Source organism: Armigeres subalbatus, chromosome 3 (assembly GCF_024139115.2).
Source record: "Armigeres subalbatus isolate Guangzhou_Male chromosome 3, GZ_Asu_2, whole genome shotgun sequence".
Classification (NCBI taxonomy): domain Eukaryota; kingdom Metazoa; phylum Arthropoda; class Insecta; order Diptera; family Culicidae; genus Armigeres; species Armigeres subalbatus.
The window spans coordinates 72,943,668-72,968,163 of NC_085141.1; the positions used below are offsets into that span (position 1 = coordinate 72,943,668).

The window sequence follows — 24,496 nt, forward strand, 5'->3', positions numbered from 1 at the left end:
CAAATGCTGCGGAACATAGCGCCCACTAAAGCATACCTAAACTGTCGCTTTATCATCAATTTAATGCAGAGAGGTTCTCAATATATAGTGTTCATTTTTTGGATAGTTCCTATAGGCTATATAGGAAGCAAACATGTGAAATTGCAACAGATGTTGACGATAAACGGGTTGAAAACTGCTGTACGAAACTGCCGTGTTTGTCACGTTTTATGTGCTTGGAAAAACACTGAATATTAGTGAGCTTTGGTACGTAACCGTCAAGTCCTTGTCAACGACAGGGATGGATCAAGAACTTCATGTCAAAATCAAAATTTTGGTTTAAACTTCTTGGTTGCTTCTTCAATGACAATCCTTCACATGGTAATTAAGTGATATGATGCTTTCATGCTAAAGTGTTCTTCTGTATCTGCAAAAAAAAAGACATGTCTGATCCATACCTAAGAAAGCATCTGGGTAAACGGTATGTCGAAGCTTCTATTCGTGCACGTTCCCACCTAACAACACAATCAGTTCGGTTGATGCGTTTGTTTACTGGAACAAAACAAATAAATATTCGCATACAGAACTTTTATTTTTTCGGTTCGCTATCCATGTCAAGCACTAGCTTCTAGGTGCTGTTGGATTCCGTCGATTTTTTTTTATATTCTTGGAACGGGCAATGGGTCCTCGTTTTCGGTAGGGAGTCTGTCTATTCCGCAGGAACAGCAAGAAGAAGACGTTTAGTGCCATAACAAAGTTTTATTGAGCTGTTTTGGCTTTTGCTGCATGTATATTTTGTCGCCTTTTATGCTGCAGCTCTTTGTAATGTCATTGTGCCATGAGGGTTGGATGTACTCTCAGAAACGATATGCTTAGACATATTTATCGGCTGGAGTTAGTTATGGGGTGGATGGTTACTAACGAAATGGGATCATTCGTATAGTATGTGGATGTAGTTTCGGTATATGATTCGAATGCTACTCATTAATAATCCGGAATTGAAGGACGTTTTAGCCTAATTCTAGATTCACCGAAGATTTTTTCGATTTTAAATTTTCTCCGTCTTCTTCGTGCTTGCCCCACACAAAAAGCATAATCAGGCATAGAAAGTCTTTAATTGGTAACGAATAAATTATCCAGAGGAATGCTAATTTCAATTGGAACTTGAGGGCATGATGAAAAAGAAAAATAATACTTGGTATCGGTAATCCTTCATTCCGTATTGAAATATAATCTTCCCTAGTGTGAAAGTGCATTCGACTGGGAAAGCTTACAAGTTTGATTATTTGTATGGCTGCGGTATACGCGAACCACACCTAACGATTAGGTAACATAGTCGTCGTCGTCGTCGTTTCCATCGTCATCGGTGTCGCAGTTCATAGGCTTACAGAACTTGGGATCCGGTCCGTTCTGCACCGTAGAACCTCCTTTGAGGACTTGAAATTGGATTATGGCCCTCTTCGTCGACGTCATTGTCCTCACCTGCGCATATCGACTTCCTGGTAAGCGTTAGCCAACAACATGGAAGGTGGTTGCTGTTGTTGTTCTCGAAGAAGGAAAAGGATTTAAAGTTGTGTGTTTTGTAAAAACGAAGCAATGGAAAACTTTTTCTCTTTCGAACCCTCTTCATTGCAAAAGCGGGACGAAAATTTAATTACCGGTGCATATTGGTTACGGAGTATTCCAAGCAAACCACCTACCTTCAGCCCCATGCTGTTCAACCAGCTTTGTAGTTCGTTCTAACGAAATGATGATTCCAAGTGGAAAGAAGCTTTTCTATGGCTTTATTCACCGCATAAGCAGGGAAGTAAGCTAAAAATAACCCCCAGTTAGCGGTGAATGCACATGTGTGGTGCTGTATAGTCAGCTAGCGATCCCTATCGGGTCGGACGAGTGTCAGATTGAAAGCACAGCGTCACAGGGTGAGTGTATCTTCGGCTATGTCTATTCAACATAAACCACACCAAGTGACTACAGAATTTGTCAGTCAAGCTTACGTCGAGTTGCTACTGTTGGCGGAAGTATTTTTCGACAGCAACCGGTTTCACCAAAGTTTTTTTTTTTAATTTCTTTATTATGGTGGAATTTAGCCTTTTAATGCTAGTGCGCCCCCTTGCATAAGCTTTTGCAAAGCCATAATAGAATTTTAGGAAAAACACTAGTTTGCAAAGTAGTAGTTTGTGATGACGAAAAACTATTATTTTTTCAGCACGAGTTGTACGTTTATCCAACGAGGGTTGCCGAGTTGGATAAATACTACGATTGCTGAGAAAATTGAATTTGTGTGTTATAATGGATTTTATGCAGCTCATTTTTAACGGGCTTGGTGGTCATATGGCTACCGCTTCTGCCTCATACGCAGGAGGTCGTGGGTTCAATCCCAGGCCCGTTACATTCCTTCTACTTTGTACCTTTTCATATATTTCTCATGTTCTAGCAATCGCTAGAACTGGAAATGGGCTTTCATACCGTTTCCATCTTCCATCTCATACCTACACAACTTGATTAGTTCTAGCAGGTAACTGTTAGAATTCGAAATGAGCAAAAAAAAAGCTAGTTTCGGCATCCAATTTAGAATATACACCACTCTTTCATTCCTATCACATTGGCAACCCGGTAACCAAGACGAACCTCTGCCATAGAACCTAACCCTCAGATTCCAATAAAATTCCGCAGGAACTCGTGGTGAGTGCAGAGGTGTTCTCGGCTTGCAGTGGGCGAGTAACTGCATCATCAATTCCTTCCCATCCCCGATGACCGTGAGGACGCGGCCAGCGTATCGACCATCCAAAATACTAGAGCTCTCGGACTGTGCACATTGAGGTTGGAGAGCAAGTCCCATGCTTCCATCCATTGGTTCCCTGTGCAATTACGATTGTTCTGGTCGATCACGGAGTAGCAACTACGAAATGCACGGTCATCATGCTCATGCTCATTATAATGGATTTTATGCAACTCATTTAAGTTGCATAATGTTTATTAAAGCGCCCATTTCGTTGGTATGGAATTGCAACTTGTTGCGAGCAAATCGGATAATACCGGATAAGTACCAAAAAGTGTGCCTCACATTTTTGTTCACATACACACCCACACACACACAGACATCACCTCAATGTATCCAGCTGTGTCGATAGGCTAACCGCAAGTCAGTCCCATCTATGTATGGATGCCATGGGGCTGACTAGCGGTTAACGGCAGTATTCGTTTCTGTGGTTCTAGTAAATCAGCGTAATGTGTTTATTGCCGTTTCACGATTTGTGGAAAAAATATACGACTATGACCCCTCACCGTGTAGTATAGTATTCACGCAAAATTAAGGATGATAATTTATATTCCGCGCCCGGCACGTATTGTAACCGTCGTCATACGGAAAATTCAATTAATGAAATTAATGATCGATTGAATCGTAAATGAATGCGACGGTTTGTTGTTTCTGGATTGCAAGATCCGGACTGCTATGGCTTTGATATCGTTTGCGATTTATGCGCCTCAAGGAAAAACGCACCGGTCGAATAATTTCTGCTCAGCAAGCGACGACATGCATGGGAATTAATTCATTTCGACAGAGTACTCCCATCCAAGACAGCGTGATTCTACCCGTGCGGCTTGCTGCGATGGTTGGGTATAGGGTGAATGCATCTTTAGTGAACGAAGATGTCATAGAGAAGGTAGCACTTCACTGTTGGCTCCTTCACCCTAGTGAGTGTAATCTTGTTTGCAGTTGGATATATGAGTGTTCCGTTTCTTCTAAGCTCTGCGTAGATTGCGCTAATCGACGCTAATGGGAACAATCTGTTGGTCGGTATAGTGGAGTGAAATAAGAGCGTGATCGCTTGTTCGCTTAAGAAGAGGGCGCTCGGGGTAGTCGTAGTATCAAATCGTGGTTCTTGTTGCGTGCAAGCAGTCTAATGGAATTGGGACCAGCTGGTGGAGATGGCAACCCAATAGCAAGATTGTACTCACTAATTGGGGTGCCCCATTAGCGGGAGGTCATGGATCTTGATATGGGCAGAGGATGATTTGTAAGCTTGTGGTAAATTAGGGAACCGCGTTTGGAGGTATCAGTTTCGATTAATAAATCATGGAGCATCCATAAAAGTATGTTGTCACGTATCATGGTTTAGCATGCAAAAATTGTATTTTTTTAAAAATGATTTTTTAAATAATTATAAAGTTCATCACTGAACAAAAATTGTATTGTTTATGTTTTATATAAAAAGCGCAAAGAGTTTAACATTTTTGAACTTGACATTGTAATTATTATATGACGTCCTCAATGAATCTCCACCCGTGTCATTCCTTCATAAAACTTGTTCCGTATTATTCAATCCTTTAATCATAATCAATTTCCCTTCGATTTCTTTTCATTTAAATCTGAAACTTAGCCTGTGATTCAACTTAGTATTCTATTGTCATTTCCACATTCATTAATTGGACGTTTTTCTATGCCAGTCATTGTATAAATATTTATCTTGTGTGGCCAGCAGTCAGCACAATGAAAACACTTATGCCCAATTCGAGTCAAGCATGTCTTCCATGTCTTGGCCGATAATCGATCTCGCTATTTCCGGACTGACAATCCTACGTCTTTGATCGCAATGCTAACATTCTTATTAAACCCATATTGTAAAAAAATGTGTATTTCTCTAGGAATAATTTATTTCGTTTTAAATTATTAATTTGTTATATTTCATTTTTCATTTCAGGTATGTATTCAGTGCTAAAACATTGCCGTAGAACAACAGGTTTTGTATGTCATATTCCATTTTCTGCCGAAAACCCCAAATGTCAGGTATTTTATTCAAAAATTGGTAAAAAGAATCGCAAAATCTTCGCACGGTGCCCCCAGATGCGAATATTATCGCACTTTCATGAACCTCCGTGGTTTTCTCACGAAAAGAAAGCTTAGAGCACCAGGAAAAGAATCTTAATGACTATTGGGAACATATCACATACTCAATATTATAACATGTCTTGACATATGGTTTCATTACCTTGAAAACATTGGATTGTCTAATCTGGAGAGTAAACTGTACAATTAAGAGCAGAAACTTACGCGTTCAGCACTGTTGTTTCATCAGATTCATAGTTCGACCAATCTTAATGTATGACAGACCTACGTGGGCTGTACACATTACCCGAATGTCGAAGAACATTCATTTATTTGGATGTTTTCGTATTGTTACTGAGATTTTAACGATACTTGATTGAATTATTATTGAAAAGGAACACAGTTAAAAATTCTGAATATTACATGCTATGGAAATATTTGAACTCATATTTTTGTGTTCAATAGCCTTTAATTTTACATCCAACTTTTTCTTGTACGCAATATTGAATACAAGCTCCATAGTAACGACAACCTGTAATTTTAAAAAGTGATGGAAAAATGAGTCGAATCGAACGGAGCCTTTTTGTTACATCATATATGCTGTAACATTTTTATACTGTGAAGCACTATATATTTATATTTTGCAGATAGCATGTATGTATATGGGAAAAACCGTACAATTTTAAAATAGGGCGTATTCTTTTCCTGGTGCTCTAAGCTTTTTTTTCGTGACAAAACCACGGAGGTTCATGAAAGTGCGATAATATTCGGGTCAGTGTTGGTAGAATCGTGCTCAAATCTCACTCACCGAAGCCTCAAGCGCGAGCTGACTCGCTTGCGATTCTGGATGGAGAGCATCGCGCATGAGTTTCTCACGCAGAATCGCATCATTTCGCTCATTCGTCGAGAAATGATTTCGCTCCAAAAGTGTCAATACCCAATCAAAACGTATTTTATGTTTAGGTATGGATTTGTTATCCATTGTTTTAAGCAAAGAAAGTCGAGTCAAGTACGAGACACTGAAGACGGCCTTACTGTTGAGGTCGAAATATGTATCTGTCAGGATACAATTAAGTGGTGGAATTCAATGGGATTGTTTAAACTCGTCTTATGACAGGTTATTCCGTTGAATTAAACGAAGAAGAACACGCAAAAATCACGCAAGGATGTAAATCGCGAGTCGAATCATGGACGATTCTCTGGGCCATGAGTCGAGTGAGGTTTGCATCGCGCTTGATTTGAATCGTGGATGAGATTTTAGAATTTGAGTTTTTACCAACCGGGTCTGGGGGCACCGTGTGTCGTGCGGGGCTTGTTTTGACTCCTTTGGAATTTTGATTTTCTAAAAATTTTAAACGGTTTACCATTATAGCACTGATAAGTGCTGTAATGAACATTACGCAACTAATTTGGCTGCTATTTGAGGCGTGCGCCGGTTCAGAAATCCTCGGCGGTGACGGTGGCATAAATCGGCGGGCAATATATTATTGCAGCTGATGTCGGGAAAATTTTCAAGATTTTTTACAGGATTTTAGTTTTTAGGCATTTTTTTTCGGATTTCAGAAGTTTCTAGCTTCAGGTTTCTCCTTGCAATTTCCTCGGAAAAATCCTTCAAAGTTTGCTTGAGAATTTATTCAGAATTTTCTCGAGAAGTTTGGCTGGATTTCCTCGGTCAATTCTTCGTTATTTATGCTGCATATTTTTCGCAATTCTCCAAGAGTTTCTCAGCATAAAGATTCCAAATTTCTCTGGAAGTTACTCTGAAAAAATGTAATATTTTTTGTAATATTTTATTTTTCTTTGTATTTTTTTGTAATATTTTTTCGGCAGATTCTTTGCAATTCTCGGAAAAGTTTTCATAAAGTCCTCTGTAAAATCGTTGGAATCTCCTCGGGAAACTCTTCGAAACTTCAAGATGGCTAATTTGTCTGCCCATCATTCATTCATTATGGCCTTCAATGTTTTCGTTTGTATTTCGTTTAATTTATGATAGCAAAGCTTCGGAGGTATCGACGAGCTATTTTTTGACATCCCCCAGAGATCCCCCAGTTAATTATCAGGATTGTTAACTTGTATACCATATACACAAAATATGATCATCTATGATCCATACAAATTTTGATCATTTGAACATATTTTTCAACGATGTATTTTGATAATGAATTTTGGTGAAAAATTTCACGGTTCAGAAAAGTTTCCCCAAGTACTGGAAATTATTTCATCATGTTCAAATATGACCAAGTTCCTGTTACATGAGTGAAGACATCATTTGGAATAGTAATATTATTCATTTGCTTTAAGTTGTAGATATTAAAATGTGTTAGTAGAGCTTATTTGACTCTCCAACTAAATTTCTTACATCCTACTCCAAATTCCCACCTTTTTTAATGATATCTTTAATTTTTGTTTCTGTGGCTTTCGGATACCTCAACCGAAAAAAACAATTGAATTTAAGTAAGTAATCGACCATCTCCACATAATCAGAAGGCATTCGATTGATTTTAATAAAGTTGATTCAAACCTTCGAAAATAAGGCGAAACATGAAAATTTTTGACATTTTTGTTCATTTTCAAATTTTGTACAAAGTTGACAACATGAGGGTCTGATTTTCCATTCAGGTAAAAGGCTTTCAATAGCTTTCTATTGTATTATATAAGATGGTGGTTTTGAAAAGTGTTCTGCGCTGGGGGATCTCCCCCTACAAATACAAATGACTTGCTCAATTAATAGCAAGTTTTTAACGTAACTTTACTTTCCGATAATTAACACGAATCACCTACGTCAATCCCCCAGAATGAGCAGCTTCGGGATTCCCTTGGGAAATTCTACGAAATTTTCTCGGCAATTCCTTCAAAATTTCCTCGGCGAATTTTTCGAAAATTCTTCGGCGTTGTTTTCTCGAGAAATTCTTCGAAATTTCTATGGAAATTATTCTCCAAATTCCCTTTTAAAATTCTACAAAATGTCCTTATCGAATTTTTCGGAATTTCCTGGGCGATTTCTTCAGAACTTCACTCGGACAATTATTCGGGATTTGCTTGAGAAATTGTTCGGAATTTTCCCAACAACTACTTTGAAATTTCCTCGGCGAATTCTTCAAACATTCTTCGGTGGAACTTCCTCGGAAAATTCTTCAAAATCTGAATCGCGAATTCTTTGGGATTTACTTGGCAATATCTTCAAAATCTCTTCGGGAAATTTCACTTACGTAGTTCTTTGGAATTCTCGCAGTGGAATATCCACGAACGAATTTTTTAAATTTCCAATTTGTTTTATTTATCGAAGTGCCCACTGGCTTGAAGAACATTGAAAAAATGCAAAAAAAATAAATTGATGCTTTCGACATCATTTAAATTGTTGTTTATACAATCTCTCTATGAAAGATAAACAACTTCAGGATCAAGGCCGATGAATTTTTTTTTTAAATATGTATTCCTTCCCGCTCATATTTTTTTGCTCGAAATTAATATCTTGAGGAGGCAACAATAAAATTTCAGAAGAAGTTCGGGAATTTTTTAAACACTAACAAATCCAAGGAGGATTATATTTTTTAATGCTTATTTTCAATTCTGCACCCCACTTTTTTCAAATCCATCCCACAGTGCGGCGTGGTGCGGCTGCTGTAATGGTCGTTATACATAACTCTCATAGGCCGTTTTATCACCAAAACACGAATCGTAAAACAGAATATTATGATTGCAAAAAAAGTCCCTTTACTCCAAACAGGTGACATCCAACACACACAAAGTCGCCAGTTCATCATAAACTTGATTTGACGGTGGTGATATTGATAATCAATTTGAAATCTCTAAATTTGAATATCGTGTCATATTCACCTGCATTGGTGTAACTAACTGCATCCTTACTTCTGCATACGAGAGATGCTTATTGTACTGATTAGCTAGTGAACTTAAAAACATAGGTTTCTTAACAGATTTGCTATAGTGACAGAAAAGGACTGTAAAAAAGTACTGTTAGAAAAATCTTATTGTGGGAAAAGAAAGGAAATAGAAACGGTATAGAGTCTAACAAATCCTATTTTATCATCATAATCCTACAGAACACACTCGATTGCTACTTCGTACTGTAAGGTAACTATTTTAAGTATGTATCATCACATTTGTGACTAATTTCCGTTGCCGTTGGCTACCTTCGGTACCATCACCAACGCTTTCAAACTTTCGTACCACAAACATGCGGTTTACTAGCACACTGGAGTGGGGTAGGCAAAAAGTCTATTGCGATTCTCAACTTTCCTGGGCTTGTTTTCAGCTCCATGGCTAAACGATTTCGCAGTAGCCATTGCAGGAGGAGACCCAGCCCAGCAACTCTTCGTATAGATCTGATGTTTGATATGCGTACATGCTTCGAGAATATCATCAATTTGTCAAGGTTTGATAAGGATGAGTTCAAGTGTCACTTCAAGTAGCTACCGTCTGTGTTGACATCGATGAACGACAATGGCTAGAATCAGCGTCTAAGTACTTTCGTGTGTTTGTGCCAAACCGGAAAGACTATAAACCAAGCATGGGCAATCGTGTGGAAAAAGAATGTATATAGAATGTATCGAGAGTATTGGATCTGACAAACCAACCGAATACGGCTGGTGAATAGTGATAGGGTCCTATATCGCTTTTCTCGTCGAATCTGGCTGATAGAACACTTTCCCTCTCCCCCTTAAAAATAAGGAAGCAATCACTTGTAGAAGGAAAAAAGTTAATAAACGCACTAATGGTTTGCACAGAGTCGAGAAAACTAACTTGCACAGTTGCCCGTCGATTAACCGCAAAAGGATTAAGACATTGCAAGAAAAGTAACTTTGTATAACTTGTGGGAAACAATAAAAAGTTTTGAAAATTCATCAACATTGAAATAAATTGAATACAACACAATACATATTGAAAGTAAATGATCTTGTGGTCCAAATTAATTTCGATTGCAATCTTGCTCCGAATATGCTCACGAAACTTAAAGTTTCACAACACCTACATATTTTTTGCTGTGTCGATCCAGAAAATGGAATTTTCTTGCAGACGACAATTCGGTTGGATTGGTTTTTATCGCGACTGGGGTTTCTTGATGGACCGAGCGATACATACTAGCTGGTCCGCAAGGATGGAGAAGGTATGTTGCCATGTTCTGGTTTTTTTTCCTGGCCGTGGTTGACTTCAAAAGGGAATGAGCCGAGACACAACGTGGCATGGGGGATGATATCGAGCAAACGGAATACCCTGCGCTGGCTTCATAAATCATCTTGAAAACTAGGGGATATCCTCGTTGGTTTGTTTCTGATGGTTTCTTGATTAGTCGATATATAAATAAATAAAATGGCGTCGCTCTCGGTATCAAACTCACGCTTGCTTTCAAATGTTTATGTACTGCACTTGGTCTTGGTTTAACTTTTGCGGAAAGGTTCAGCACGTGATGATAAATTCGACAACCACAAAATGTTACAGGATGATATGACATAGATGCATGATAGGAAAATGGTATATTCAGCCCAGTATTCTAAAAGTGGTTGGGCTGATTTCGAAAATTTTCTGGTGAGTCGTTGAAACCTAGCAATTAATAACAGTTGTAGAAGTGCTTAATAGATACTATGGTTCCAGGCGGCAATGTCCGAGTTGGTTTGCCAGATCTTGGATTCAATGCATGTTTAGAAGAGACAAACTGTGTTTATTGAATTTGTATATTTGGTATCCTGGGGCCCTCCTTAGCCGTGCAGTAAGACGCGCGGCTACAAAGCAAGACCATGCTGAGGGTGGCTGGGTTCGATTCCCGGTGCCGGTCTAGGCAATTTTCGGATTGGAAATTGTCTCGACTTCCCTGGGCATAAGGTATCATCGTGTTAGCCTCATGATATACGAATGCAAAAATGGTAACTTGGCTTAGAAACCTCGCAGTTAATAACTGTGGGAGTGCTTAATGAACACTAAGCTGCGAGGCGGCTCTGTCCCAGTGTGGGGATGTAATGCCAATAAGAAGAAGAAGATATTTGGTATCCTAAAATCTACCTTACATTTCTTTTAAAATGCTACAAACACGAGAGGCAGTTAACGATAAGTTTGTTTTCTTAATAAGTTTCTGATAGATCATCAGTTAAGGATTATCAGCAGGGGTTAGCAAATTCGGATCAAAATTCCCAGTGTTACACATTTTGTCAAACAACTAAATATTCACAGCGCAGTGATTGAACATTATGTCGTTTCCAGCATTCCGTGTCTTGCCACCACTCATAAACCAAGCTACCTAGTTTAGCAAGGTCCGTCTAGGAAGCCTCCCGGGGGAAGTGTAATTTAAAATCAATAAAGTTTGATCGATTTAATATCTGTTGCTAGTGTCTACCCAGAACATAATCAACAACAACAACAGCAACTTGAACATTCTGCCAGTACATATCCAAAACAGGCAATCGACCGGCGTTAACAGTATGTGTTAAAATAAAAAAAAATGCAAAAGTGGGGTCCTGCGTTTAATTCAATTTAAATGTAATTAAACAATTACATGAAATATTCAACGAATCATGTTTGCTTTTCAAAATCAGTCATAATCTAGGATGGTTTCTATCATTTAGTAATTGGGATCCGATCATTTAGTAGTTTGTCAACAACTCATTCAGGGGGGCTGAATTTCAAAATGTGTTGTACGGTGGAGTTTTGGCGCAATGCTTTTCGTACAACTACGTAGTTCGTTGTTTGAATTCCACTAGTTACAGGATTAAAGTGCTAGTTTCAGTAACTTATACTAAATGATTGTGATTTGGTTTGTATTTAATATGCGTTACAGCATTCAGATGAATAACATTATATCAACGTTTAGAAAGATTTCAGCTTTTATTAATTTATTAGATTTTTGAAATCAGTTAAAGTACACAAAATATTCCGAAATTTTAGGCTTTTTAATGACACACACTGCAGCTCTGTGTTTCGTATAACATTGAAAGGAAACAAAATATCGTCGTCGTCCTCGTCGGAAAACTTCTATGCTCTATCTACGTATAAGCAACTATTCGATTCGAAAAATGTAAAGCGCACAGCCATGCACAACAATAACCAGATGGACAGGGCTGCGGCACAGAAAGCCAATGGAAATAAATGAAAAGAAAAAAAAACACAAAAATCATGCAATTGCAGAAATTGACGATTCAAGTCCGACTTTGGACCGGCAGAATACAGCGATAAGGACAGACAGGAAACAGCGAACTTTACCAGTCTACACTGCCGCCTGTCGAGAAGATGGAACATGAAACGGCCGTAAATACACTCCGAACGCCGGCGTCGAATAAAGACCGTTCAGGGTTGGAAGGTATGAGGTTTGCAATGGGGAGCCCACGGGTATTAAACTAGGAAGCATTCGCATTCCGGTACATACGACTATCAACCGGAATATGAAAGGTTATAAACAAGTATAGAATATGGATGAAAGTTGGACCTTGCAGAGCTTGTCAGTTGGGGAATCCGATTTTTGTGCCATTAAAAATGGCATTTATCAGGTTGTTAGTTTGCTGTTTTATAGTGCAATGTAGTATTTGCGGTAGACTAGGAGGAAGCGCTTCACACAACGTGACAAATGGACTTAGAAACAGACCATATTTAGATAAGGCAATGATTATGAATCTGAATATTCACTTATCATAAAACCCCACTATCAAACCCCTTTTTAATACACCACATATTTTGAGAGGTAAAGGAAGGTAAAGGAAGAGACCGGGTTTGGTAAAACCCTGAAAACTCCCTAACGAAATTAGTGTTCTTCTTCTTCTATGGCTCTACATTTCAACTGAAGAACTTGGTCTGCTTTTCAACTTAGTACTCTATTAGCGTTTCCTCAGTTGTTAATTGGAAGCTTTTCTATGCCCGCCATTGCATGAGTATGTATCTTGTGTGGCAAGTACAATGGATACACTATGCCCAGGAAGACGAGAATGTTTCCCACCGAAAACATCCTAGACGGGACCTAGAATCGAACTTGCCATCTCCGGATTGGCAATCCAACGTCTTTGCTCGCAAGGCTAACTGGAGACCAAATTATCTTAATACCTAACCGGAGACGAAATAAGTGTTTCGACCCTTATATTTGGCTTTCTCATTCTAAATGATGTTTGTTTTATTCTGGCGACATCATTACTGAATTTAATTTAAAAAAATATGTACATTCTAATTCTTTTTATCCCATCTGTGGGACGTACCACAACAGAAAAACTCCAAGAATAAAACATCAGGTGAAATGGAACTCAATTTAGAATACTAGAAGGGGATTTTATTGTTCCGTCACATTAATAACACTTCACGCATTCTTTGTAAAAAGGGTACATTCCTTTCTCTTCCCCTTTCCTTTCCTCTATACCGCCGGTAGCCAGACACGTGGCACGCAATCTGATTTACTTTATTAAAAGAAACTCTGTTGCTGATTAAACTCAAGACGATCGTGCTTAAAGATAAGAAACATTTCGCCGAATATGTATAGCTTTTACCTTTTTTAATTAGGGGAAATAGCCAAACCTTGCACGGCTAAAATTTGTGCCCATCGTTGAACACCCATAAGAAATGCACCTGTGTTTAACAATAAGCGAATAAATTAGGTGTTTAACTTTTGTTGAAACTACCGAAAAAACGATTCGTCGATCAGAGTTGATTGGTATATAACACTATGATAAGTCGCATGGAACGCGCTTGACAGTTGAACCTGACAGGAAATTCCGAGTGAAGCTAGTTTGTCAACTAGTAAAAAAACTACAAAGCATTAATAGTTGGTTTGAACACTAAGTTTGTAAATTAGAAATGCTACCTTTATTGAACGTAATGTCAAAAGGAAGAAGAGAAGTAAAACAATTTTTGTATAATTCGTTTTCATATAAAAGCATGTATAGAAATCCTATAAATAATAACTATGAAAATTCAAAGCTGGAAGATAGGTCATGCTCCAGTAAAAATAGAGCCATGAACATAGAAGCAAATTCCCATAATAGCACCTTACGGAAAATGCAATCATGCCGTTCTCTAATTTAATAAATATTAATCCATTTAACGTTCAACGCGAACGACGAGTTTTGTTTAATTTACACGTGAGGCTTCCGCTTGAACTTCGCCAATGGGGCACGCTATTGATTCAACATCACACACCTGTTTGGTCATCGTGGTGCTGACTGTTGACGGTTGACCAAGCCCTCGCCGTGAGTCCCGGTCTGAAGCGGAGTCTAATTGTCACCCGTGTTTATGGTTGCGTTCTTGAGCGTTGCATGTCGTCAAACGCTTTTTCAAGTGCGCCTTTTTTTGTGGCCCACTAGAGGCAAGGTTAGCTCGCGGGTGCGGGCGAGAGACCACGATTTGACGGGTTCCACTGATTGCAGGTTTATGAGCTTGTACGTGGTCATATTTTTCTCACGGAAGCAGCAGTTCGCCGTAATGTGGTAAGGAACCAATGGCAAGATGATTAGCATTCTCGAAAGTGAAAGTGAAAGTGTGACTGTGCATGTTTCTGATTGAGGCATTTGGAAGGGGTTGGTGAACTTTTACCATCTTCATTTTTCTCTTTCAATGGGTGATATATTTAGAACGATACTTCTGAGAATTCTTGTTGCATTTGTTCAACGATGCACATTTTTTCTCAATCTGCGGATTTGAAATTAATACACATTAATACACATATCAAAAATTACAAGGGACGATTATGCTTATAACAGAGGAGTAATCGCATTATGTTGCCCATTATAAACCTTATACTTTTTTAATTCCCATCGGTACTATTTTATTCCACGAAATGGGGAATGGCTCCATGATTTAATTAATCTATTGTAGCTAAATTTGCATTTTACCATGGTAGGGTATTGTACATTGCTAAAAATAGGAAATATTTAAGGAATCATTAATTGACAAATTTTCTGATTTCATTAATTTTTATCATGAACTAGTCGACCCGGCACTGCATAGTAGGCGAAAATGCGTGTTGTGAACTGCCCATGCACAATTTCCATACGATTCTTAATTTTAGTTTTCCATGATTTACCCAACCTTACTCGTGGTTTTCGCATGAATAAAGCCTGTCCACTTTCAATTTCAGACACGTCTCTTATAAAGCCATTTTTTAAAATTTTCACAAACCATTGAAAAGATCGATTTACATGACAGCTGATTCTTCCTGATTTATGTGCTGCTTTCAGCATATTCTAAATACGCCCAAATTGATAAAATGACGACAAATCAATGAATTATTGGCAGTGGCTGATTTTCTACCCGCCGCACAGTGGGACGGATTGAAAAAAAGACGGTCAAAAGTACAAATATGGCTTAGAATGAGAACAAATGGGTTTATTATACTTACTGTAATGAAATTTTATCATTTTCAACCACATTCATAACGATTGTTGTGATTGTAGCATTCAGTTCATATACATACATTTTCATGTATTTTACGTCATTTTCAAATGCCTCGGGAAAAACCTGCGGGCCCTGGCGGGCCCTAAATTTGGTTTAGTTTGAAAATATATAATGTAAAATAGTAGCCATGCGATTTTCAGCGCTGGGTAATGATGGGTAAATTGTTTTCTGACCACATGAAAACACCACGAAATGAGTAAATTTCGAAATAAGCCCAAATTCAACTCCATAAGCCAAGGGTGAATATTTCATGAATTTGTGATACAATGCATGCAATTGATAGTTGATTATGTTATCTTTGAAGATGTATTGAGTTTGAAATGATTGAATAACAAATTTGAAAAATATTGCAAAGATATCATGCTTCATATTTATATATTATCAATGGTGTTGAAAACAGTTTTCATGCCAACTTCAAAGGTACCCCAATGGGCACAATATCGTCAAATTGACTCAACCAAAGTAATTTACAATATTTTATAACCTGTATAATGCGAGAAAAATATTTAAAAAATAGAATACATCATTTTGAAAAATGACCTTTTGACCCTCTTTCTAAGGATTCGTCCCTCTGTGCGCCGCTTCCACATCCAGGCGCTATCGTATATGCCCAAATAGCCAGCAAGAGTTAACCGCCAGAAATGTGTATGGCGAAAGACATCTAACGCGGGTTTTCTCAAAATTAGGAACTTTTCATGAAAAAATATTTGGTACCGGTTAGGAAGGATGGTGTCCGCTACTACGCCTACCAAATATTTTTTCGATTGGGGTGCTTAATTTTGAGAAATCGATCCTTAGATACCTTTCGCCATACTGATTTCAGATAGTTAAGTCCTAGTGTGCCGCTGTAAGCACGCTCAAAGCAGGCGATTCATTGGAAATTACCGACGTGTCCGAAATTTAACGTGGACAGGCTTTAAATATCATATAAACCCGTCGGAAACTATGATGAACGTTTATGCTGAAAGAATGAAGAAAATCCATTCAGCCGTTTTCGAGTTATGCGATGCGGATACGAACACAGACGATTTCACGGGTGTTGCAAATGTCACAATGAACTATTTGCACCCCGCATTCTAGATCAATTTCCGTGTGTTTGTTTTGTTTTCCTCAACAGCTGACCTTAAATTGTATTCAAAAGATTGTTTTTACATTTCTCCGTTAAATTCACCAACTGTTTATATATACAAACCTTGCGGATCCCACAAGGAATCGACTAAGGAGAAAATCTTGCAAAACGGTCAACCCTTTCGCGAGTTAAATCGTCAGGATTTGCATGCGCGTTGGATGTCTGTTCTTTGGAAGTTGTTCTCAATATCTGAAACACATCGAATGAACGTACTTTAGCTTTTACGTACCCTCAGTGCAAAAGTAAGGCAAACATTTAGCCTTTTAGTCAATAACGAGAATAACAATTCTACACACTTGTATTAATGCAAGTGACTGCAAAAGAAATTACTATTGAACACCAAATAAAGAAAATAATAAAGAATTTTACAACAGTTTGTTAGATTGATAGACTGGTGTACGTTTAATATTGAATTCGTACCCTATTACTATTCGCTGCAAATGCTTCTTCTGGGAAGGTCGTCCAACGATTCATAGCTCAGTATACATACCTACTCTATGTTGGTGATTTTTGTATTCGCTTTTATAATCGATGCCTACCGATGTGGTATACTTGCGGCTGCAATAATCGTCAGATCCGAAACCCGGATCATAAATGCAAATATAGGAAAATTTGTTTATTTTATGTGAGGTTTGATCGATACATATTACACAAAGCTTATTCGGGCATTTTTACTCTTCATCAAAGACAAACATTGATTCAAAATACCTAAATGTTATTTTACGAGCGGTTGCGTGCGAGCGTTGTCATCACGAAAATAAAAACATCATGTTCGATATGGGCAGATTATGTTGGAAACATTTGGAAGCGAACACTTTTCATATCTTACTTAACAGTGGTCGACGTATGAAGAAAATTATGAGCTTTGTTCATTGTTTCATCGGTTTAATATGCAAAAAACAGAAAGGATCCAATTTAGAAGTGAAATTAAATATATTGGGGAGAATTAAGGCTGTGGCACATAGTCAGGGGGTATTTTGTTGAACAAAATATATGAAACTCAGCCAAAAAATTATTTTTAATGTGCCAAAACCTGTATTCCGGTAAAATTTTAGTATAATTTGTCATATAATACCCTCTGAGAATAATACATAGAACAAAACTTGCCAAAGCCGTCATTTCCCCTATTTTTTTTCTTAGATTTCATTTTTCATAATATTCAGTTGACTGAATAGTGTAGTTGTTCCGGTTCTTCTTTTCAGCAGAGAGCCGATAAAATTGATGCTTACTTTTTTCTCATTTCGAGATGAAAGGAATTTGTTACAGTGAGATGGAGATGATGGGAACGATTTCCCTATCTCAGATGGAAATGCTTCCTAGTTTCATGTCTCATTTATATAAACTTATTATTTCAGAGCCACCTATTTTTGTCTTATGTTAATTTAGAACCTCTGTACTACCGTAATCTGAAAAAGTGACGTATGCGCCAAATTACAACATATTGGTTTTTCATTTCTCTGTTAAAAAGTACGAAGAGTAGTATCCGTTAACACCAACATTAAAAAAAACAATGGATATACGTTACTTTGTCACGGCCGTGTAGCAAAAGTCCAATGATTTTACCTTTCTGGTACAACGAAGTTTAACAAAAATCTATTATTTAACTTTCCCAACAAATTTTATAGAAAACTCGAAGATCTATAGCGTTATATATCAATATCAGCTCAACTAATTCAGCAAATATCTTTCTGTATATGCGCTCATGCTTATTACAAGGAAGGCAGTATCACTACTAGGTGAATTCATTTGGAATTTTATTTGACTATTAAGGGTTCAGAAGGAATTGTTGCTTGATTGGCTACAAGATGGCTACTTTCATCTATTACCGAAAATAAAACCCGCTGTCGCAATCGCTAAATTCTTCACACCCTTAATTTCATTATCGATTTCACCACGACCCCCGGTCTCTACTCTCACACTTTCCAATACCCAAGGCTGTTTTCTCAACACCACACCTGATGTGACAACATGAGAAAGGATAGTTTATGCCATAGATTTATTTCAAGCTACTTGCAAAGCTCATTCACTTCAAAGCTAGACCTTACATCTTCTGCTAGGCATTCGCAAGCTTATTGCTCACGGAAATTGGCTCATCGTCAACTCTTAACTTAGTGTTTTTAATGCGTTTCCACAGTTATACATTGCCTCTAGTTCTGATCAAATGTATAAATTAGTATATTTTATGGCGGCACAATGGTAATATGAGCCAATTTCTAATCGTTGCTAGAATTGAACCCGCCACCTTCAGCTTGGATTTTCCGACCGAGCAATCTGTGGCCACTTTTTCGAAGCGTGTCATCATCAAGTGTTAATTATATCAAGTAAGTCCAAAGCTAAGCATTTGGTGATAACATTCTCTTTTACAATGTCAATCATCTCTTTGTAATCTGGTTTAACACCAGCCACCCACTCTCGCCTTATCTATCTAAATTTTCTTTTTTGTCCATTATATTGTAGGTGGGCGCTGTAAAAAGACGAAGTTTACATCTTACGTATATGTGTGCTTATTTTCTTTGCTTGTGTTTTCAAACACTTTTCATCACTTCACAAAATCCGTGCAAATGTTTCTGTCATTGGAGAGATTTTTCATAATCCTTTTTTGTCTCGATTGCAGTCGAGTATTACAAGGATGGAAAGATATAAAACGGGAGAACATTTTGGCTCCATATCCATGCGTGGGTGGAAAAAGAAAGTTTCTATCAAAAACCTAGTTGTGCTACTCGCCAGGTGATGGCTCTGCAGCTTGAAATTCTTATCATGGCGCTTGGTGGCGCTCCACATGAATTCCGATAAAAGCTTCAAAGCTTTTGTGGTAGGAGCACACATTGAACCCATTATTCGTGCGCATGTGCCGATATTTGGTCGAAAATCCTATTAGTTACAGAAGGATGTTCGCGATGGTCACGTGAATACTGAAAACCGGGGATTCTGGCCAGAACGGCATGAGGCAAGCGCATGTTCCAGGACAAGCTTCTGGTATCGTTGTCGTCGTGGCATGCACTTTTTGGGGGATGCAGATGGCTTCAACTTATTTCACGACGTACATGTCCTGCCGTGAAGTTTTCAGTGAGTTTGTTTTGTTATTCGCTACTGCTTTAATACTTTCAATTCCACTAGAAGAATGGATAGTAGACATTTATAAATCAAAACATATGGCAAAGCAATAGATAGCGATCTAGATACTGTAAATGTAAGTATATTGCGCCATCACAGATTACAATTGATTAAGCGATTATTACACACAAGGAGAGCAAATCCCATGCTTCCTTCCATTGGTTCCTTGTGCAATTGCGATTGTTCTGGTGAATCACGGAATAGCAACTACGAAATGCACGTTCAGCATGCTCATGCTCATGTTCATGCTCAATATAAAAAGCTGTATGGTGGGGTCTCCAGTCGCGTTGCAAGCAAAGGCGTAGGATTGCCAATCCAAAGATGGCGATTTCGATTCTCGGTCCGGTCTAGGATGTTTTCGGGTTGAAACCTTTCTCGAAACCCAGGGCATATTGTATGCATTGTACTTGCCACACAATATATATACTCATGCAATGGGGGACTTAGAAAGCTTTCAATTAAATACTGAGGAAATTGTTGAAATGTAGAGTCATTGAAGAAGAAGATATCATGGTAGGTCAAAAAACGACACGGGACAACTATGCTTGGCATGACAGTAAAGATCTAACTTAACTTTTTGCCTTTCTCGTACAACAAAGTTGTACCGAAAGGCTATCATTTCATTCCAAAATCGAACTTTTTATAGAAGTCTCGGGGACCCATGATGTTATATACCAATCGACTCAGCTCGTCGAGCTGAACAAATGTCTGTCTGTCCGTGTGTATGTGTGTGTATGTGTGCACACGAAACCCGAAAAACATTAGCCACTTTTTCATATAGTAATTCTTAATCGATTTTCTCGCATTTAGTTGCATTCGACGGGGGACAAACCCTAGTTGATCACTATTGAATTTGATAACGATCGACCATTGCGTTTAAAAGTTATTAAGAAAATGGAATCGAACTATGTAAGCGCCATATAAGGTTGGTGTCTTGGATAAATGCGAGAAAGGCAGTGTCACCACTCGGTGAATAAAGTTGGGGTTTTTTATGTACACTGCTTTGAGGACAATCACGACAGAGTCCAAAAACGGTAGCCACAATGGCCGACTCTAGCCCTTACCTCGCTAATTGACCTTCCCGTCAACATTTTTTGAATTAGCGAATATTTATTTATTTATTTCTATTATTTATTTAAAGTCAACTTTCTCGAAGAAACCATATTTTTTTATGCCTCCAATTATTTGTAAAATTTAAAAGGTGCTGTTTTTCATGCTTAGCCCCTTTTTGAACCAACATCAGGTCAATCTTTCAGACCGGTTCACACGAACAGTTCTTTTTAGTTTTTGTATCCGATTTTGAAAAAAATGTGGGTTCTTTGGGAAAGTTGACCTTAAATGAGTCAAAGAATTGACTGAGATAATAAAACCAAGATAGGGGGAATGACGGCTTTGGCAAGTTTTGTTCTATTATTGGCAGGGGGTTTTTTATGACTGACTAGGCTCAAATTTGGCCTAAACATTCTTTGCATATCAAAAAATATTGTGGCCAAATTTCATAAAATTTGGTCGACAAAAACCCCCCTGCCAATAATAGAACAAAACCTGCCAAAGCCGTCTTTCCCCCTACTTTTTTGACGGAAAATGCCAATTATCAGCATATCTGAAAATCATTTTTTTCGTGGATGCTGCAACGGAGAAAAAATGAAAAAGTGGTATTCGTTTAAGAAAATTATTTTGAGCTTTTTAGTGGAATGTCTTCATTTGTCATAAGACGAGTTTGTACAATCCCATTTAACCTCAACAGTAAGGCCGTCTTCAGTGTTCAGTGTCTCGTACTTGACTCGACTTCAGTTGACTTTTTTTTTCGACTTCAGTCGAGTCAAGTACGAGACACTGAAGACGGCCTTACTGTTGAGGTCGAAATACGTATCTGTCAAGGTACAATTAAGTGGTGGAATTATATGAGATTGTACAAACTCGTCTTATGCCAAGTAGTATTCGCTGTTTCCTCTCGCTTGGTTTTATAGATGTGTACTTCTGGAAGCTTGATGTGGTTTTTATATTGGATTCTACCGCGGAATCAAAATTTAAATATACTCGCTTTAAATATAGCTTTGCTGCATCCGTGAAATAATAAAAATTACAATTATGCGTTGTTTCCGTATTAGGGAAAATAAGTATAAAATGCGCCGATTGCCATTGGGTAAAATCCGTCACCACTTTTCCTTTGTTTATTACCCAAATTTGGTCTTGAAATCGTTAGCGGGTAAATCCAAAAAGCATTTGCAAGCCGTCACATGAAAAAACTCTGTATTAAAGGTTAAACAAAATTAATCTGTATTAAAAATTCTTTTCGACGCAATTTCTATGTTTACGTTCTCAATGCTTTTTCTTCCGATACAAAAAATATGCCTAACTACCATCAGTCTGAAACATTTACTGCTTTAAAGGATAGGCTGACACTAAAAACTTATGCAGAAGTGTGTGACAATTTTAGTGAATAATTTTTGAATATTGCTTGCTTGGATAGATTACTTGACCAAATAATGATAAATTAAATTAATTGGTAAATCCCTGTACGATGAAAAATTTGTGTGTTTTATGTCTGTAAGTCTACTTCATAGACTTTCTTATTGATAATATTTTATATCAAAATCAAGTCGAGTCAAGTACGAGACACTGAAGACGACCTTACTGTTGAGGTCGAAATACGTATCTGTCAAGGTACAATCAAGTGGTGGAATTAAATGGGAAGGTACAAACTCGTCTTATGACAAGTGAAGACATTCCACTAAAAAGCTCAAAATAATTTTCTTAATCAAAATTGAATAAGTTCAGAGTCGGCATCTAAAAAATATAACACAAATGTTTTTGTTTTGACGTTATACCGCCTCAGGGGTACCGCCTCAGGTGACAATGGCTCTGGGGGCTGAGATGGGGTTATCGCTTCCACCGGCAGTCGTAGAGCAAAATCGTTCAAAAAGGTCTCTTATATTTTATTCTTCTTGCCCTCAGATACATTCAATCTGTTCTACATGCATTCTAAGTAGTTGAAATAGTGACCCATTCTCACTCCCATTTAACCCATTGTCACTCCCTTGATCCACATCCAGCCACCTCCACTATGGCCTATGACGTGTCGTACTGCTTAGCTATCGAAGGCAAAAAATGCATTGGAAATTCCAAGGCAATAGAAAAGATTAAAATTAGTATTGTGAGCTTTGAACTCATTTTACTGCAATCTCATACAAATCTGACAAATCTTCTTCTTCTTCTTCTTCTTCTTGGCATTACATCCCCACACTGGGACAGAGCCGCCTCGCAGATTAGTGTTCATTAAGCACTTCCACAGTTATTAACTGCGAGGTTTCTAAGCCAAGTTACCATTTTTGCATTAGTATATCATGAGGCTAGCACGATGATACTTTTATGCTCAGAGAAGTCGAAACAATTTCCAATCCGAAAATTGCCTAGACCGGCACCGGGAATCGAACCCAGCCACCCTCAGCAGGGTCTTGCTTTGTAGCCGCGCGTCTTACCACACGGCTAAGGAGGGCCCAATCTGACAAATATGAAATTTATATATGACCGGACAAGAAACTTAGAGATGTGGTTCAAATATTTCATGACTCTACTAATCAAAACTAAAGACGAGTTTAAGTCGGAAAGTTTGAAGGTTTGAAATTGATTTTTTTTTTCAAGTACACTTTTTTATGATTTTTTATTGCATTGAGATTTAGGCGATTTTTTACGCGATTGAATTCACGCCGTAAATATTAAACGCGAAAAAAGGACTTTATTGTATTACATCAAAATGTTTAATTAGTGTGATTAGTGTGACATTAGATGAAATGTTTTCATGGTCCAGGTTATTTTGATGAGGTTCCATTATGAACAGTAGTCCGTGTTAATTCAATAGCACGCAAAATTTAAATGAAAGAAATCGACCGAAATCGAACCTGGCAAAAGGAAGGGGAATGCGATAACTAGACTTCACCTAATGGGTGGCCACTAAATAGCGGGAATAAAATAAAGGCTCGGGAAAAAAACTACAAAGAAGTACAGTTCAATCTGATATACGTTATATAAAGAGTTGGCCTTAGTCTTTAAACATAGGTTAATGAATAATTACATATGGTCCATGGTACGCCGTGCGGCGTAGTTTAATCTTGTAGGTTTCACATGACCGTTGGACGGCGGCCATCTCCGGATGATGCTTCTGAGCCTATTAAGGAGTTGCTTCGTGTCTTTGGCCTTCCAATCACCTTTGTATACAATGGTGCTCGGTCTGCTGAAAATCCTTTATCAGTTTTCGAAACATTTTCACGTTCAAAATTTCCCAACGTGTACTTTTCCCACGATCCTTGTTCGCTTGAAAAAAAAAATTACAATGTGGCGCACATCCTTCCCGTTTTGACGGCATGTTTGCAACAACTGAACATGTTGAAGTAAAAGTTTGTGGGCGACAATTTTCTGAATATTCTAAGGATTCATTTACATAAGGAAAAAAATCTCTGAAATCATTAATGTTCTCATAGAAAAGTATTGAAGTATTGAAATTCCCATTTTTTAGTGACCACCCGTTAGGATGATTTTTTTTATGCATCACTTCTGGACCCATAAGTAAATTAAAACTTTTTTCATCTTTTTAATAAATGAAAAAAAAAAAAAGTTGAGTAAAGCTAATCATTTAATAAAATTGTCAAATTAAGGTTGGTGATGTCCAATCCGCCAGTGTCAATCTAAATGAAAGTCGTTTAGTAACCACTGTTCTAATCTATAAATAACGGAAGGCGTCGGGGTCGAGGACGAACTGACTTCGTTGTTTGAATGTGTTTCTACGAGAACACCTATGCACTATTTCTCCGCAGGGGTTGATTTTGCCGTCTATGATAGACATCCGGTCGTCCGCCACGTATGACGTATGAACGAAAATTGATATGAATTTGCTGCCGTCCCATATCGAAAGAGGGTGAAAGGATAGAGGGTAGCATGTTGTTTACATAGAATTTCAATGTGGTGTGTGCATGTGTATGCGCACTTTTGAGAATGGCGAATCACTAGGGAGAACCGAGTTGAAATTTAATTAATGAAGTTTTCATTCGCAAAGAGCTCCGCTTTTC

General features: G+C 37.9%; 2 protein-coding genes across 5 annotated transcripts in view; one reads left to right on the forward strand and one right to left on the reverse strand.

Moving 5' to 3' along the window:
- Positions 1-24,496, forward strand: part of LOC134225237 (RNA-binding protein Musashi homolog 1-like) — a 153,158-nt gene that overhangs the window by 84,736 nt on the left and 43,926 nt on the right. The gene's annotated exons all lie outside the window — the stretch shown is intronic.
- LOC134225239 (uncharacterized) overlaps positions 1-24,496 on the reverse strand; it is an 85,082-nt gene that overhangs the window by 983 nt on the left and 59,603 nt on the right. The gene's annotated exons all lie outside the window — the stretch shown is intronic.